The sequence below is a fragment of the Rhynchophorus ferrugineus genome, unplaced genomic scaffold, assembly GCF_030347505.1.
Source record: "Rhynchophorus ferrugineus isolate W39M unplaced genomic scaffold, kcgeb_rfMv2 rfM7, whole genome shotgun sequence".
Lineage (NCBI taxonomy): Eukaryota > Metazoa > Arthropoda > Insecta > Coleoptera > Curculionidae > Rhynchophorus > Rhynchophorus ferrugineus.
Window position 1 is genome coordinate 32,329,315 of NW_027472586.1, and position 19,226 is coordinate 32,348,540.

The window sequence follows — 19,226 nt, forward strand, 5'->3', positions numbered from 1 at the left end:
CTCTATGTGTGTGGTAAACTGGAAGAGCATCGTCCACCATGAGTAATCTGACCGTTCTTTTCTCAAATTAGAACTATACATCGCTTTATTTAAGTCTGCTAATAGGTTCATAGTATAAAAAACACTTTTAGATTATTGCTTTTTATTTTACAAACCACAAATTACTTATAAAAGTTATAAAATATCAGTCTTCATTATTGTTGGTTTTGTCAGAGGGAAAAATTTGTATTAATAAACCTGATTATGATTTTTGATAGGATATATTTTTTCATAATTTTATTTATTTTGTCCTAGTTATCAACATCATAGGTACTAAAACCTGTACCAGGTTTTCTCAGTGGTCTGCAATTTTTTAATTGAAACAGCCTTTCTAAGGGAAACAAGTCTACTGGTGTGTCAGGCATATATTTCTTTCAATTTTTCATCTAAAAACTATGGAGGTTCTTCACTGATCACATCATAATGCAGCAAATTTCGTTTAAATGAAAATTATAGGAAAATCAGTTTATTTGTTAGTTAGCAGTAAGGTCTATAAATTAGTTTTAAAGGATATTTTAAAGTTTTATCTTGAAAATTCGCTACAATGTATTTTATTATTAAGTAGTGTCCGTCGATAATCGATACTTCCCCCCACTTTCAGGACATTTACGGATTCCATCTCGAAAGAACGATGTATTTTTGAGAGTAACCATGAATCGGACCATTTATCAGTATCTTCAGAAGATCTGAAGCAGTTCTGAGACAGATCATGACTCATATACTTGAATAAGTAATAGTCAGAATGAGGAAGTTATGGAGAATACGGCGGGTGGAAGCTTCACACAGCATTTGGCCGCTTATTTCTTCAAATTGAATTAAAAAAATAAAATCTCTCAAAAATGCCATATACTGGGTACAATTTCAGATATATTCAACGCGGTAAAAAAGGTTTTTGTTCACCCTCCCACGAAATAACACATATTGTCACAGTTACATAAAAGTGAAGCCAGTGCCAGTGGGGCTTTAACATGAAGTTGGTTACTAATATACCCGATACGATTTAATGCATCACCACACTAACGCCATCTCTTGTAAATCCTTTATGATTAATTCGTAGGCCTGATAAAAGAAAACACCACGTACAGTTTTCTTTTTTTACACAAACTCACATTTGTAACCATAGTAATTAACCTATTTATGCTTATGGTAATCCATATTCATATATTGTAGGATACTAAATTCTCTAAATCCTTTTCAAAATGTTTTTTGTCCAGAAACAGAATACTATGTGATATGAAAGTACATCTTGAGGTTCCTAATCTCATATACAGCGCATAAATGTCCGTAACCACTGAAAACTTCATCAATGCAGTTAGTTAAATGGAATCCTTCAAAAGTAATGCAGCTGAAGCTGTAAGGTCACAATTGATAGATTGAAGTCGCTTAAAGTTACCCAGCCATTAACTATTACAATTACGAAATATCCATGGTTTGCTACATCGCAGCTCAGCGTGTAATACGGAGGTCGCCTTACCTCCAATCCGCCGACTGAAGCTGCTGAGAGCTAACATAACCAATCGGAATTTGGACGGAAGCTTGCAATGTGTACGACCACCAAAAGTGGATTATAGGTACCCCATTTCTCAATTTCACATTTGTAACCATAGCAATTAACCCATTTATTGATTAATTAACAAATCCAAAATCAATTTCAATTAATCAATTTCAACTAAAACATTACATATTCATTGTGGACATTAAAATGATCATTACTGTTGTGTTGGTGTAAAAGAAAACACTGCAAAATGTTACGCCGTGATTCTCAAACCGGGAATGAACAAGATTCCAATTAAAACAGTTAATTTTTGCGCCAGGTCATAAAATTGAATTAAAATGTTTTAAGATAAAATGGAATTAAATTTGTCCGATGAAAATCGGCATTTTTTTTAATTGCCTCTCGTCGATGACGGTATTAAAACGTTCATTAAGTACCGTTACCTTAAACAGTTATTGAAAATTAGAGTCATTCTTTTTTTTTCGTGTCCCATGCGACTCACTTTGGTGCCAGACATAGTCGATGATAATAAGCGATGTAAGCCAAGGAGAATAATGTAATACATAGACGAAATCGAATATAAGTAGCTCGTTCTTCTTACGGCGGTAGGCAGTCGGATGGCGGATTTCTTGGAGGCGCAAAGTCGTTCGGTGTTTTTTTTTAATATTTCAAGTTACGCACTAATCAAACTCAAGGTTTGGAACGTTGGCGTTGTTATTATTTCCAAGGCCGATACGAAAAATATATGTTTAGAAAAAAACTTGATAGCGGCGTTCGGTATTACGAATCCGCTATTACATCATTTTTTCGTGAGATATAATGGATTTGGGAAAATGTATTTTGATCTCATAGAAGAAGCTTAATATTTCAGTCTGTCTTATCTGCAGATTTATTTATAATGCAGGTTACTAGAAAACTTGGGTGCGTTAAAAAAAAAGTATAAAAAGTGTCTTAATTCCTTTAAATTATCAAGAAAGACAATGACAAAACTCACCAACTTGATTAATGCATCATTCTAATAGAAATGCCGGATTTTTGGAAATTTTTTTAAGTTACTATGTTACCGAAAGCTGGAAAACCACCACTCACCGAATGAAGTAAAATCTTATCGACTAATTTCACTATTACCAATAAAAACTGAAGTATTTGAAAACTACTGTTAAAAGTTAAAAGCAATAGACCAGATACATAGAATCAAAAGCCTACGAAGAGAAGAAGGTCTACTCAGCTATATTCTAGCTCTATTTTAGGACGCAGTGCAAGCTTTCAATGAAGTGGAAAACAAGAAGACAAGAAGAATCTAATTCAACAATAATAGAAACAAGAGCAGGTGTACAGCAAGACAATGTTTTAGTTCTTATTTTAGGTAAAATTTTTGACCGGTCTGTTTCATTATTTATAATACATTATTTCACCACTAAGTAGTAGAGACTTCCCAACGGTTAAATGGTTTAATTGTAAGATACACTTGTTTCGCTTCAATCGTAAATTCACACTAGTTTAAGTTATTTGCCTGAATTTTCTACAATAACAATCAAAACATTTGAATCTATCAAAAATATACTAACCTTAACCAAAATGTAACTGTTATGGTATGCTTATGGTAATCCATATTCATATACTGTAGGATCTTAAATTCTCTAAATCCTTTTCAAAATGTTTTTTGGCCAAGAACAGAATACTACATGGTATGAAAGTAGATCTTAAGGTTACTAGTCCCATATATAGCCCATAAATGTCACATGGAGACTACTCAGCAAATATACATAAACACTAAGCTTCATAAACCGGAATTTGGACGGAAGCTTGCAATGCAGAGTGTACGGCCACCAAAGGTGGATTATAGCAACTCCATTTCTCAACAGTAGACTTTGGAATCACTAAATCTTGGGAAACTATTCCATGCACATTATACTATAAAAATGTGGATAGAAACAGTGCCATTCATAAGATCATCATACAGACGATAGTCGAATCGACGATAATCACAAACAAGTTTACTAAAACATTATGCTGTCCAAACGGGACAACGACCACCTACAGCACTTTTATCATTTCTTTCAAACATACTAAACGGTCTATTTATGTTAGGTGATCTGAAACATGACGAGTGAGATCTGCAGACTTGGAGGTTTGGTTATATTAGTATAGGATTGGGCCATGAGTATTTTAAATCTTTCACATAATTAGTGATAATTTTATTAAACTTAAATAACTTTTTAGCTATACTAAATTTCATGCTAGTTTTCACTTCATAAATTAATATATAGATTCTATATCTAGTAATTTTGGATATATGTAATGTGTTTAAAAATATATTACTATGAAATATTTTAAAAATGTCCTAACTATTTTGTACCGATATATTGTTACACCTACATTTTATTTGATTGACATGAGAAAAAGTGTGTCTTAAAACAATTTTGCTCTATAATATTATACATAATTAATTCTTGTCATTAACTATTTAATTAATGTTTTTATATAAAAATAAAGCATTATTTAAACAAATCCATCGAGACAAAATACCGCTGGACTCCAGCGCCTTTCCTAACTGCCAAGTAGTTTTTAATATATTTACCATATTTATTATAAAATATTTTTAACAAAAACATTTAACCGACTTCAAAATATAAATAAGGAACTCACTAAAAGGTTAATAATAATGAAACTTAGATTTTTAACACAAAAAACACGTAAAATAAAATAAGATATGTACATAATAATCATTGTAATAACTAAATAAAAGTAAAATAAAAACTTTTTTAACCTATCTACTACACGTCACATATATATCCGTTTTATATTCGACTATATATACACACAATTTAGCTTAATACCTACCTAAACCTATTTATCTATTTACAATATTCTATTAACTACTATCAACTGATCAGTTTGAACTCAGTGCCGAGCACCAAATTAGACTTGTTTTGTTCGTAATTTAATTTTGTGTATATGTCACAAAATTAAATTGTTATTTTTGTATTTTTTAGGCTCCGCAACGACTCAAACTGATCAGAATTTTCAAAATCGGTCAATAATTAACGGACAAATCGGCGAACATACATCAAAAACATATATACAGCCGAATATAGAACCTCCTCCTTTTTTGAAGTCGGTTAAAAATTAATAAATAAATATGCTGAACTGAATGTGAGATGGTGAAACGTATTTTTGACACAAACTTTACATTGTGATGGCAAGGCTGGATGTATTTTCAAGGCGATAGTATAAAAATACATTTTCATCTAAATTATTTCCAACATTCGGTAACGGTAGAAATGAGTGGACAATAGACGAGACAAAATTTTACGTTTTGGGTGAATCTATCGGCACCGTCGTCTGCGTTGCGCTGTTAGTTTTTCAACACGTTTCGCCAGCACGTCAGGACGTCAGGCTTCATTCTGTAACACTAAACTACCCAAGAAAGTTTATCTGATACCGGCCGAATGGATATATTTACAGTTTTGGTTTGTTTCTCATGAATATTGCGACCATTAATTTGCAGAAAAAAAAATCTGAATATGCTCCTTTTTTGCATCTTAAAATTGCGTTATAGATCATTGTTGCTTACTTATTATACCTATGCTTACCTATTATATTTTGATAAACAATTAGTGGAAATACAAACAACCTAATCTGGCTATTAAAAATCGATAGTTCATTCATAATACAAATCATGATGGTTCAAAAATCATTCTTCTACAAAAAATAACATTTTTCTATTTAGTATCATTAAACGACTTCCTAAAAGGAGGACGTTCTATGTTCTTCTGTATATGTTTTTTAATGTACGTTTGCCGATTTCTCCGTCAATTATGTATGTATGAAAGTGTGCACTTCCGAGGTGGTCCCACTGGAACTAAATCTGGATCCGATCGACGGAAGAGGGACAATCAAGGGAAAACATCAAAGTTCGTGGGCACGTTTAATGTTTTCACATATTTTTTTTATGTAAAATAATCAGACATTGAAGTCAGTCGAAAAAGACTAGCAAAGATAGTAATATGAAAAGTTAAATTTAATACTACCGTTCTAAAGACCGCCGATTTATCCTCTCATATTCTATTAGAACATTGTATTGCAAAAATCTGAGTGAAAAACACTATATTTATATAGAGTTCGTATTGAAATATACCCCATGAAGCATATTTACATAGAGACTGTTTTATCTAACATTATTTAAAAAAAAGTCCAGAAACTATATTTATGTATGTCATTCATATATCTCAAAGCTAAATCTTTATCTTTCAGACCATCGTACTTTTTACCTGAAAGAAGTCTCCAGGCAACACATCGTTATCTTTACGAAACAATAACTTATTTACCTATGCCCTTGTATATTTTTTCTCTTGTTTGTTTCAGTGTTATGTGTTTCAATGTCAATGTTATGTTATATGTTTTATTTATTCGGTTCAGGTCAACTCTTATTAGTAAATTGGATTTTTTCAAAGTTTTTTCCATCATTCTTGCATCCTGTAAAATCCTATCTAATCTCTTCCCTTATTAAAATTCTTTTTCGCTTTCTAACGCTTCACCTATAAAAGAAAAATTAAATCCTTACTAAAGTATATGATGATTAAATTAAATGTCTAATATTTATCAATTACTGCAACTTTTACTACTACTTATGATGGACAAACCCCATTATTGAATGATCTTACCTTTAGTATAACTCCTAGTACAATTATATATTAATTTTCTCATAACTTTTGAAATGTTTTCATTTGAATAGTCTCTTACTTTGTTCCTTCTAAACGTTTTGAAATCTGCAGCTATTTGGGAATCAAATTTTGTCACATCTTGAGTTCTATTTGATGTCGTTGAAATTGTTTTATTACAGATTTGATACCCACTATAAACAGAATTGATGCTGTTTGGATATTATAACTTTTAAAAGTTTAAACTTACATTCTGCACTTACATTTATTCTTCCATATTCTAAAAACAATGTTTGTTACAACGTAAAAATAACATAACAATTTAAATATTATTGTTATAGAGTTGCTGATGCATCACAAAATTTAAATATTCCAGATTTTTTGTTTTCATTCAATCGATAGAAAATTCTGACAACTCGCCCTCAATCTTTTTATGAAGAAGGATTATTCAAGCTTCCAAATCAGTAGCAAAAGTTTGTAGAGCGCGGAGGTGACTACACTGAAAAATCTTAAAGGTTTACTTTGCGTTTACCATAGATCAATAAATTTATTTTACAAAATTACCGTTTGTAATTAATCCCTCCTCATACAAATAGTGGTAAAGTATTAAAAATGAATATTTGACAACCAGTAACAATGCTGATCCTTTGTGACTTATAAACTTATAAACTTTCCCTGCACCTCCGCAAATACTATACAATCAAAATTAGCCAAATCGATCCAGGCTTTCTCGAGTTTTAGCGAGACTAACGAACAGAAATTCATTTATATGCATAGAAGATTAATTAATATCTCTGCTTTGTTTCAAATTCAGAGTTGACGCATTGACACGAACGGTAACATTGCCCATCCAGCTACGTTGACGTTATCTGGGCTCGTTGTTCCTGTGTCCAGGAAGGCCTTCAGTTGAGGAAACAGGAAATCGAAAGGCTGACCGACAGAACGTCGACATTCTAAAATCCGGCGACGACGCAACAGATGCTATGCAGATGCACCTGACAGCCTCGTTATATAACTAACCTTGAACGTCATCATTGTTCGGTGGAAAAATGCAGCTACGCTCGACCTGACTGGCTGCAGCGTCGGCTTGGGCACAGAGTCGACCTAGGCCTAGCCGGATCATGCACGTTATAAACGAATAACAATGAGCGAGGCTGCCTTTTTTTGTTTTGTTTGACATGTTCTCTTAATTGTCATCTATATTAACAATGAATGGACGCGTGCTTACGCTTGGTGAGCATCAAATTACACATCCAACCAAATCAGTTTTAATTGGTATTATTAATGGCTATGTTCGTTGATACATTTCTGATGACAAAATAGAGTTTACTATATTTGAATACGATATACCGTCTGATTTAATACTTTTTTCAATTAATTACATCTTATATTAAATATGATTTTAAATATACAAATTAATTTATGACTACTGTTTCGTTTTACTTTTTACAAGTTCATCGTGCAGGTCGTTGGTTACGTAGTGATAAGCATTGGTAATTAATCGTAGAACTTTGTGTTGGTTTCATTGGATTACTAGCTGATTTGTTGTTGTCTGATGAAGTGTAACCCGATATTTGCACCCCATAGGTCCAAATTGGTTTTACGATAAACTATTCTCTCCGAATTTAGGTCAAGCTGAGAATATCTTCCGACCACCCAGTACAGTTATTTAACATAATGTTATTCAATAATTAAATGAACAGAAATGATAATTGTTTCTGTATTACATTAAAACCATCAAAACCAGATTTTCTTACAGGAAAATGTTCTTTGGAGTTCTTTCTGTTATCTAGGAGGGTCCATCGACCCTCTTTTAGTTTCTGATATAATAACATTTATATATTAATACTACTTTTTTTATTAAATACACCTCACTACACTGCAGTATACAAGATCAAATAGTTTGATTCTTTTGACACTAGAATGTAGTTTCCTCCTGGTGTCTCCTTGCAACTCCCTTGATTTCCTGAATGACAGAAAATGTAATTTGATCTTTTCCATCGCGTGAAAATGGCGTTTCTTCATCAACTACTAAGCTGTTTTTGTCCAGTAAGTGTTGAAATTCATTATCTTCGAACTTTTTTGGTACTACAGGCAGTCTTTTGTCATTGATTTGAAAATCAAGTCTTTTAAATCGTTGATAACAAAACTAACATTTGCAATATAATGGAACAGCCATCGCCATGTTTTTTGTTAATATGTTCATACGGCTCGGTAGCTGATTTCTTCAAATTAATCAACAGAAGTACTGAATATTGAAAATGCCATGTTACTAAATAAGAAACTGTTATTTTATTTATATAAACGTCAAAACCATCGCATTTAACGGTTAGATTTGGTTGCTTTTTACCAATAGAGAACTCCATTATATTTCACCAGTAGTTTGGTTGGATCATTCCGTCATTACAAAACTTCTACTCAAGAGAGAATAAGTCCAATAATAAAACAAAATCTTCATTCCGGACTATCAGTTTGGATACCGACAAGAACATTCCACAGTTGACAAGGTCCATAGAATAACAGATATCATTGAGCGTTCTTTGGAAGAAAAACAAATATGCTCTGTTTTCTAGACATAGCACAAGCCTTCGATAAAGTTTGGCACCAGGGTTTGATATATAAATTATACAAAACACTGCTAAAGCAATATGTAAATATATTAACATCCTCTATCTCCAATACACTCTTGAGATTTAAACAAGAAGAGGAATATTCTGAACGAAAAGAAATACAAGCAGGAGTGCCCCAAGACAACGTGGAACCTATCCTCTATCTGCTTTACACTAGTGACATACCAAATCTCGAAGGAATTACGATAACTACATTTGCTGATAATACAGCGCTGTTAGCAGTGGGCAAAAACCAAAGAGCATCCATATAGAGATTACAGACAGCTAACAGCTAAAGATAAATTGTTCTTATTACTTTTACCAATAAGGAACAACCCACCAATTTTGAAATTGAATGGTGGGTGCTATAGTACTATTCAATTTTAAGTGTTCAGTACATAGTGCTAAATATTTAGGCGTGACACTAGGTTAATTGAGAGATTCTATGACGAAAAATTGAACCAAATGATAACTTTGTTCAATGTATCTGTATGAGAATGGAAGCTGTGCTTTAATGTATGCTGTAGTGTAAAATCCAAGTATCTTTGTTGCAAATCATCCCAGGGCAAATGGTTATACATTGATAGTAGTTGTAGTTTAAGGACGTTATAAAGCAATGGTGAAAAACTTTCTTTTTTTTATTTTCCTTTGTTAATAGCGACTGATTTCCATCACTTCAAACCACCTGTGAGTTGGACGGTTTCCATGGTTCAGTTTAATTTTTGTTCTATTTTAGTGTTCACCTTTTTTCCTTCGTAGAGACAATGAGATACAATAGTTAGTTGATTGGCTAGTTTATTATTTATGTACGATAAACTTCACACTGAATTTTCTTATTTTTACAGTTTTCTCCTGTTACCTCTCTGCTATATTGCACCTATATTCTTTAGACATGTCTTCATTAATATATGTTCTTTCTTTCAATTTAAACAGTTTACATTTGTTCTTCATTGAAGATATCCCATGCTGATTGAACACTAGTAATTGTTATGAAAATCTGTTTCGATTTGATATACGCTAAACCGTTAAAACTTAAATAAGACTCGAATTTGTTAAATGTCGAGTAACACGGTCGAAGGCAATTTTTTACTCGCACGCCACAAGAAAAAGTGTCGTAACAACCATCGTCGATTGAATAGCGACCAACTGGCCAACAAATGCAAGGCCGTCTACTGGCTAACTATTAACGTACCGCCGAAAACCAGAAACCGAAACGAAATTGCTTCATTAGACGTCGGCCATTTTTCGAAATCACGTACACCCGAAGACCAGATTTCTTTGCTTGTCGTTTAATTATCATAATTGACGGTTGTGGCCCGGTATATAGAAGAGAGAAAAAAAGAGGCTAGTGGGAACCGAACGGCTCGATATGTAGTAGTCTGGGATAAACTGGTATTTTTTTCAATTATTTGGGTTTCATAATAATACCATAAATGTGAATTTTTCTCTGCTTGCATTGTTGTGTTATGTTATATACAGTTGGAGGGTTTGGTCATGTTTTGTTCCTCTTTAACACCATGTGGTAGGTGTCAGTTGGGATGATACTAGTCCTTCCACGTAATTTAGTTGGAAAAAAGCGTAGGTAGCGTTCTCTGTTTTTGTAAAAAAGAATAATGTCCTCGTGAAATTTCTAGCAGAGTCATGATGTTATCAACGAGAAACATCTGTGGTTTTTACAAGCTTCTTTTGAAAGCAGCTTCCGTTGAAATAGCTCTATATAACAGGTCAAGGTATATAAAGGAATTTCGCGTGTTGATAAAAGATTACTTTTTGAAGGGAAAACATACAGTTGAAGCAAGAACTTGGCTTGATGCCGAGTTTTCGGACACTGCCCCAGGAAAATCAACCATCAAAGATTGGCATGTTAAGTTTGGACGTGATGAAATGAGCACCGAAGATGGTGAATGCAGTGGACGCCCAAAAGAGGTTGTTACCGACGAAAACATTTTGAAAAATCCGCAAAATTATTTTGAATGACCGTAAATTGAAATTGAATGAAATAGAAGACACTCTAAAAATATCAACTGAACGTGTATATCATATCATTCACGAATATTGGTATGAGAAAGCTCTGTGCAAAGCGGGTGCCGCGTGAGCTCACTTTTGACCAAAAACAATGACGAGTTAATGATTCGGAGCAGTGTTTGAAGATGATCAAGTGTAATAAACCCCAGTTTTAGCATCGATATGTGACACTGGATGAGACATGGCTCCATCATTTCACTCTGAATTCCAATCGACAGTCATCCGAGTGGACTTCACACGATGAACCCGCTCCAAAGCGTGGGAAAACGCAATAGTCGGCTGGCAAGGTTATGGCGTCTGTATTTTGGGATGCGCATGGAATAATTTTCATTGACTTCTTTGAAGAAGGAAGGACCATCAACAGAGACTATTACATAGCATTATTGGACCGTTTGAAGAACGAAATCTCTGAAAAACGGCCGCATTTGAAGAGAAAAGCAAATGCTGCTTCACCAAGACAATGCACCGTGTCACAAAAATCCATGAATTGGGCTTTGAATTGCTTCCTCATCCACTGTATTCTCCAGCGACTATTTCAATAAATCAATCTTTTTTCTCTCCTAAATCTGTAAACAGTAAATAATCATGTATAATCGTATATAAATATAATAGTGACAAAGAAACTAAAATCGCAATTTGTTCAATTATATTATAATTTATATAATTTTTGGCCATTAGAAGCATTATATTGATTAAAAAACACAGTTTCATAACGTTCATGTCAATTATTTATATATTAAACTTACCTATGTTATTGAATAGAATTCTCACTAATTTAAAAATAATTAATCCTAAATCATTAAGGATCTATTTATCAGTTAGTAAATCATGACGAGTATGGAACAATATGTGATTGTTTTATCGTGAATTCGCAAAATGATACTAATCATTGGAATTAATGCCGGTAAATTAATTTACTAAAGATAAAAGCCTTTACTTAATTAGGTAGAATTTGTTAGTAATACTGTTAATATATTAAAAGCACTGTTATTTAGGAAATACTAAACAATTATACATGTTATGATGTAACAATAAACTAAAACTTCTTAGAGACGTATTATAATAATTTTTCTCACTTTAAAAAGGCATTTATTAACAAAAATCGGTACAATCTATATTATTAAAATTAAAAATAAAGTTTTCTTAATACGGTTATTTGTCATTTCCATCAAAACAATCATTTTCAAATAATTAAAATCAAAACTGGGAATTGGGATATGACGGCCTCACCGTAAGTGTACTTGAGTAAAACAATTAGGTTAGGTTGTTTAACTGTTGTTTACATTGATACCTAACATTTCGATCAAATCGTTAGCTGATCAAAATACATATAAGCACCTAATAATTAATTTTAACCTATATAAATTGATCAGGTTCGCAAAAATATGAAAAAGTTCAATAACAATATACTTATGCTTGGTAAATTGTCGAGTCAATTATATACAAGGTACTTCAGGAAAGTAGTTGGACTGAAGTTTCTAAAAGCTTTCGAAAACTAGGTCATGTCCTGTTTGGCAAATTCATAACAGCAGTCAATTGCCTGCAAAGATAATATACATATAATTGTTCGTATATTTTGGAAAGATATTGATATAATCACTGTAAAATCGACCCTCACTAAAATTGCAATCAACAACAAATCATCATTTTAAAATTGCAATCAACAACAAATCATCATTTCTTTAGAATAAAAATGCTGAAGTGTTTTAGCTGCGACTCATAAAACAAGAAGGCTCTAAAAAGCGAAAGTTTTTGAATTATTTTAATGACAGTTTTGACGGCAGAATAGAGCTCCAGATCGAACCAAATTTCTTCTCAAACCTACCCTTATCCCTCTTGTTAGAGTAAGTTCTGATTTTATTTTATCTGCCATAGCCACGTCCGAACTAAATACAGTTATGTAGTCTCTCTTAACTAATTTTCTGATTCCTTAGTAATTAGTTTTGTCGATTCTACTGCGCTATTATCAGGTTTAGTTTAGTGGTGACTGCCACTTTTTAGTATGGGTTGGATCTTGATCCAATAAAGCTTGCAGTTTCGCATCGTCAAATTTTCTATCTTTCGCATGTTGACCAGAACGTTCTTTGTCTTGCACATCGAAATCACCACTTCTAAATTTTCGAAACTACGCCACATTTGCAGCCACGAAACTTAACATTTTCAAAGAGGTATAAATCTATGACGGAGTTACTTTCGAAAAATACAACATATAGTGGTTTGAAGCTTGATGTCAGTAGAATTAAATGACATATGTGTCAAGTTATAACATACTTAAATATAGCCACATCTGTTTCTTTTCGGTACACTTTAAATATATATATATATATATATATATATATATATATATATATATATATAAACGCTGCAGGATTTTATTTAGGTTTTAATCCAGTAACATATTTCAAGCTAACACATGGGATGAAAAGTCTTAGAAAAATGTTAAAATCTGAGTTATTGTGCTAAGAGTAAGCTTTTGTTATTTTTAAAACAATGGACCAAAAACAATATCGTGTTTTAATTTTGCACTGCTCCTTGATGGGAAAATATACCGTTCAAGCGAAGCAATGACTCCGCTTCATCAGAAACAGCAATAAAATGTTGGTTTGCTGACTTCAAATGTAGTCGTAGAAACACTGATGGACGTCAAACCATATTTTGATGTTTTATCCACAAAATAGTTTTGGATGATCGAAAAGTGAAGTTGCATGAATTAGTTAATATCATAAAGATATCAAAAGAACGTGTTGATTTTATATTGCATGAGCATTTACTATTAGAAAGCTCTGTTCAAAGTGGGTGGCACGTTTGCTCACTGTTGACGAAAAACAAGAACGTGCTGATGATTCTGAGCAATGTTTGGCATAAAACATGGATAACCACTTCGGAATCAAAACGATCGTCATCTGAGTGGCCAGCAACTGGTGACAGGCCTATTTTGAGTCAAGAGTGATTTGAAATGTTAAAACGGCGTTGGAATGATTGTGTTAATTCAAACTCATTTACTAATTAATCGTTATAAAACGATACCGATGCGTGACGGCATCGATTACCTCGACAGTGTGAGCATCCGTTCCTCTTTCCCCCCCAAAAATCAACCAAAACAACGGCCGTGCGAATTTAGGCTAGTGGTTCTCTTCCGTGCTCGGATTCGATTTTTTTTGCACCCGGTGTGTGCCTCAGTGTCGGTGCACCTGCCCCTTCTGCTCGGCAGAGGTCGCCCAATGTCAATGTCAGGGCCGACTGGATCAACATCTGCATTGTGCATTCTCCGCGCCGCAACAACTGCAACTCAATCATATCAGCCACGCACGATGCCATTAGATTGTTATTTGGGACAGTGGCGGCTCGTTTTTCAAGGGTCCGAATTTTCTTTTAATTTAATTTTTTATTTTAAATTATGTTATATCTAGTATATATATTATATATATATATTATAGTAGATATTACTATATATATTATAGTATATATTATTATATATTATTATAGTACGAGGGGGATTAAATATAAACGGTAATTTTATAAAGTAAATAAAAAAATAATAATAAATATTTAACATTTTTCAATGTAGGCACATATGTGCTTTACATACTTTTGCCACTGATTTGGAAGCATTTATATTCCTTCTTCAAAAAAAGTTTAAGGACTAGTTGTCAGCCAATTTCGCATATATTCCTCTATTGCTTCATTGATTTCAAATAATTTACCTCCAAGTGATTCCCTCAAGAGCGCAAACAATGAATAAGCATAAGGTGACAAGTCATTACTATAAGGAGGATATTCGAGGGTTTTCCAATGCATTTCTTCCAATTTATTCCTTGTCAAAACTGCGGTGTATTTTTTTAAAAGCCAAGTTGATTAGTAATGATGAATTAAACACTTGCATAGCTGATAACCAATTCTGATGAGATTTCTTCAATCCTTAATCGACGATCACCTTCAATAAGCTCTCGAACACCACGGATGTTGTCATTTGTGAGACTTGTTCGTTGGCGTCGATCATGACTTTCATTTTCGACACTTTCTCGCCCATCTCTGAATTCTCTGACCCGCGTATACACTCGATTCTGAGACAGGGTAGCATGCCCAAACTATACCTTCAAACGAGTGATAATTTCGGATAGCTTATCGCCTTCATTGGCCGAGCACATCTGCTACACACATCGGTTTCCTCCCTCGTCATAAACACTGAAGCATCCAATCTTCTAAATCGGAATTACATACTAAGCTTTACCTTTAATAGAACTTTACATACTAAAATTACCGTTTATGTTTGATTCCCCCTCCTATACATATGATGATATAATTTATGGTAGTTATAGGAAACAATGAATTTATTTCAACAACTAAAAATTACTAGTGACCACCCCACTTTATAAAGTTAGTATTACTAAAATTTGTTTTAACAATATTTTCAATATACGATCAGAAATATATTTGATATGTAACATTAGTTACAGTACATACAGTTACAGTAATAAAATGTACAGAAAAATCTTTAAAAAAATTACAATCACCTCTAATACAATGTTATGCTATGTCTCCAGAACCTTATTAATTACTGCCAGTTCTCAACCCAGAACAATTTTTCTTAGCTGTTTTAGGTTCACCAGATATCAAGCTAATTGAAATTATTAAGATAAAAAATGGATTGAGTGACAATTCTTATTATTCTGGAATTTTCTTTCACAGCTATATACCTTCCGATAAAACGGACATATTAATTTGTTGTACCTACAAATAATGTATAATGTAACTTTATATGATCATACTTCATACAACAACAAACAACCTATCGGCCAGGTCCAATGAAAACAGAGTCTAAAATATTTGTTTTGAACCTGTAACAGGTCATTTGAAGAGTCCCTGACACATAGATGACGCTACTAGAATTAAATACATATGTTTTTTAGTTTGCTCTAACACTCAAAAGATGCGTGTATAATTTTGACAGTTGTCGGATTATTAGTTTAGGGTAAATGATGTGGCTCGGTGAATGGAGGTAAATCGAAATGAAACAGTGGTGTTTACATGATGTGACCGTTATTTATTGACAATATAAAAAATGAGAAAAATACAATGATAAAAAGGATGGCAGCGGAGTTACCTGTTGACGAGGCTTGGGCAGTCGATGGTGGCACGTCTAAACCAAACGAGGGTTGAGCACTGAATGACCGAAATACCCTTCAATAATATCCCAGATAAACGTCTCGGGGTTGCCGCCAGCTATTCGGTGTCGGGTTCCAATTGGCACCCCGCCCGTGTTCAACATCTGGGATTATATTTCTGGGTATTTTGTAGACCGTTATTCCACGATGTAAAATTCGACATGCCTCAATTCGCTACAATACTCCCCTGCCAGAATTTTACATAAAATTACTTCAACAAAAATACAAAAATGTTTGCAAAAAATATCAAATACAAAAAAAAAACATATACCAAACAAAATGTGCTGTGTAAAATGGGCTTTGAAAAAAATATGATAGTTCGAAACGGTTGTGATCTGGTACGGCTGTTGATATCTTCCGGTCCTACAGATACCGTTGCATCATCGTCGCTTTGGCACTTGAATGTGGTCCATCGACGACATTGAAAACAAGCTATTCTTCAGACAGGGCTCCCGTAATCGACGCTGTGGGAGGATCGACTGTTCGACGACGTGGTAGCTTATTTTCTTCGACGACGAGACGTTAGCAATTCTGGTACTTCGGCGAAGACATAACGAGTCTACGGTGACTGCAATCGGTACCTAGCTTCTGGAGCTGCTCTGTGACTAATCCGTAGTCACATACGTTAGGTTAATTCATAAAAAACAAATAACGACGGTATCCGACCGAAGCTGCCCAAAGCCTTTTAAATCAAAATATCTGCCATTATGACGGAGACGGCGAGCGAAGGAAGACATTATGATTTAAACATAGCGCCGAAAGAAATGTTTAGCCGAGACGCTGATGATTAAGCAGTGATGTAAAAATATTCCAAAAGATTGTGAAATAAAAATTTTGACAAAAAAAAAATTTTTTTAAATTAATTGGAAATAATGAAATTAATCGGAATAAAATGAAAATGAATCTTGAAGGTAAAATTGAAAAGGAATCGAATTAAAAATATTTAAAATTTTGAAACAAAAAAAATATAACGGTCACGTAAAATACACCATTTTCTACGTACCCTCCATTCACGAGTCCAAACCCAATTTTGCGAAAGATCACGTCGGGGTCACCACTTTAGGGTAAATGATGTGGCTCGGTGAATGGAGGTAAATCGAAATGAAACAGTGGTGTTTACATGATGTGACCGTTATTTATTGACAATATAAAAAATGAGAAAAATACAATGATAAAAAGGATGGCAGCGGAGTTACCTGTTGACGAGGCTTGGGCAGTCGATGGTGGCACGTCTAAACCAAACGAGGGTTGAGCACTGAATGACCGAAATACCCTTCAATAATATCCCAGATAAACGTCTCGGGGTTGCCGCCAGCTATTCGGTGTCGGGTTCCAATTGGCACCCCGCCCGTGTTCAACATCTGGGATTATATTTCTGGGTATTTTGTAGACCGTTATTCCACGATGTAAAATTCGACATGCCTCAATTCGCTACATTAGTTTATGAATTATAGCATTTTGAGTGAAGTAATTTTTGTTATTGTGAAAAAATTAATAAAAAGGTATTTCGCGTGTTGATAAAATATTACTTTTTGAAGGGAAAAATACAGTTGAAACAAAAACTTGACTTGATGCCGAGTTTCCAAACACTGCCCCAGGAAAATCAACCATCAAGGATAGGTATGCTAAGTTTAGACGTGGTGAAATGAGCACCGAAGACGGTGAACGCAGTCGACGCTCAAAAGAAGATGTTACCGACGAAAACATTTAAAAAATCCACAAAATGATTTTGAATGACCGTAAATTGAATGAAGTAGCAGACACTCTAAAGATATCAACTGAACGTGTACATCATCTCATTCACTAATATTTGGGTATGAGAAAGCTCGGTGCAAAGTGGGTGCCTCGCGAGCTCACTTTTGACCAAAAACAACGACGAGTTGATGATTCGGAGTAGTGTTGAAAATTATCAACCTTTTTCTTTCGTAAATTTGTAAATAGTCACTGGGAACTAAATCTCAACTAAATGGTTGGTGGCACAAGCAACTAGAATCGCAATATGTCCAATTTTACTATAATTTACCAACTATAAAATTTCGAAACGTTTATTCCTAATACACAGTTTCATAATGCTCATGTCACTTATTTATATATTAAATTCATCTATGTTGATAAATAGAATTCTCGCTAATTCAATAATAATTAACCCCAAAACATTAAGGATATACTTAACAGTTAGTAAATCATAGTTCGATATTGGATCTAGACTGTATCAAATTAGAATCAAAAAAACTTATATAGCTCTCGATATATTCATATTACATTAGATGTTATATCTAAATAAATATAAAATAAATTTTATTAAAAATCTCCGTCTATGTTTATGGCCAGCGTCATAAATATGCAACATATAATACGCCTGAGATCGTAGATGCATAAAACATCCACACCAACTGGCTAAAAATGCATTTAAAATTTATTTACAACATTTTTTTCCAACATATCATCATCAATTTATATTGTATCAAAATAAATTGATTTTTCGTTGAATTCTATGCATTTTAAGTATTTTTAACGAATTTTTGTTTTGTTTTAGGTAAGCATCAACTTTTTTGTGAAAAGTGTGGAGCATCACTACGTAGTTGTAAGTATATATGTATATTATGTTATAGCATAAAGTGGTTAAAGTGATTATAGAGTTAATTATGTAATTATCATTTAATTATTATGAAGTTTTAACTGTTCCTTTTTACTTTTTGTTTCCGGACACTCATTTATATCTGGTATTTGCTGGGAGAAAAATTCGCCCTGTATGGAATGACACCCTATATATAAATAATTATCTATTTTTTAAATGTGTGTTTACTCTTTTTGTATATTGGTTTATCTCTCCCTTCTGTTGTTATTTATTAGCACCACTTATTTTAACTTAGTTTGATATTAATATTCTATTACATATTTCCATATGTTCTTATTTATTGTACTATACATTCAGCCTCCAAATATCAGAAATTAATCGTTTAAAAAGCTAGCTCTAAGGAACTGTCGACATTCGTTATACTGATCCGATTTTTTAACGTCATCAGTTACGATTTTTACAATAAACATAAAAATCAACAAAAGTAATTTTTATTATTATTTTTTTTTTGACAAATGAAATTTCACGTATTGAATGGATACAAGAAATGTAGCAGAATATGATGAATCGACATTTTTAAAAATATATGCAATTATAAAGCATTCGAGAGGGAAGATTTTCCTCGCACTGGGCACCCATCAACCTTTTCAA

At 33.2% G+C, this 19,226-nt stretch overlaps 1 protein-coding gene and 1 long non-coding RNA gene across 6 annotated transcripts in view; both read left to right on the forward strand.

Annotated features, from left to right (window-relative positions):
* Nucleotides 1-16,856, forward strand: part of LOC143199585 (uncharacterized) — a 61,481-nt gene extending 44,625 nt beyond the window's left edge. The window contains exon 3 of the long non-coding RNA XR_013006504.1: nucleotides 15,799-16,856. This is a non-coding gene — a long non-coding RNA (uncharacterized LOC143199585). The remainder of the gene's footprint in view (nucleotides 1-15,798) is intronic.
* Nucleotides 1-19,226, forward strand: part of EcR (Ecdysone receptor) — a 604,745-nt gene that overhangs the window by 498,286 nt on the left and 87,233 nt on the right. The gene's annotated exons all lie outside the window — the stretch shown is intronic.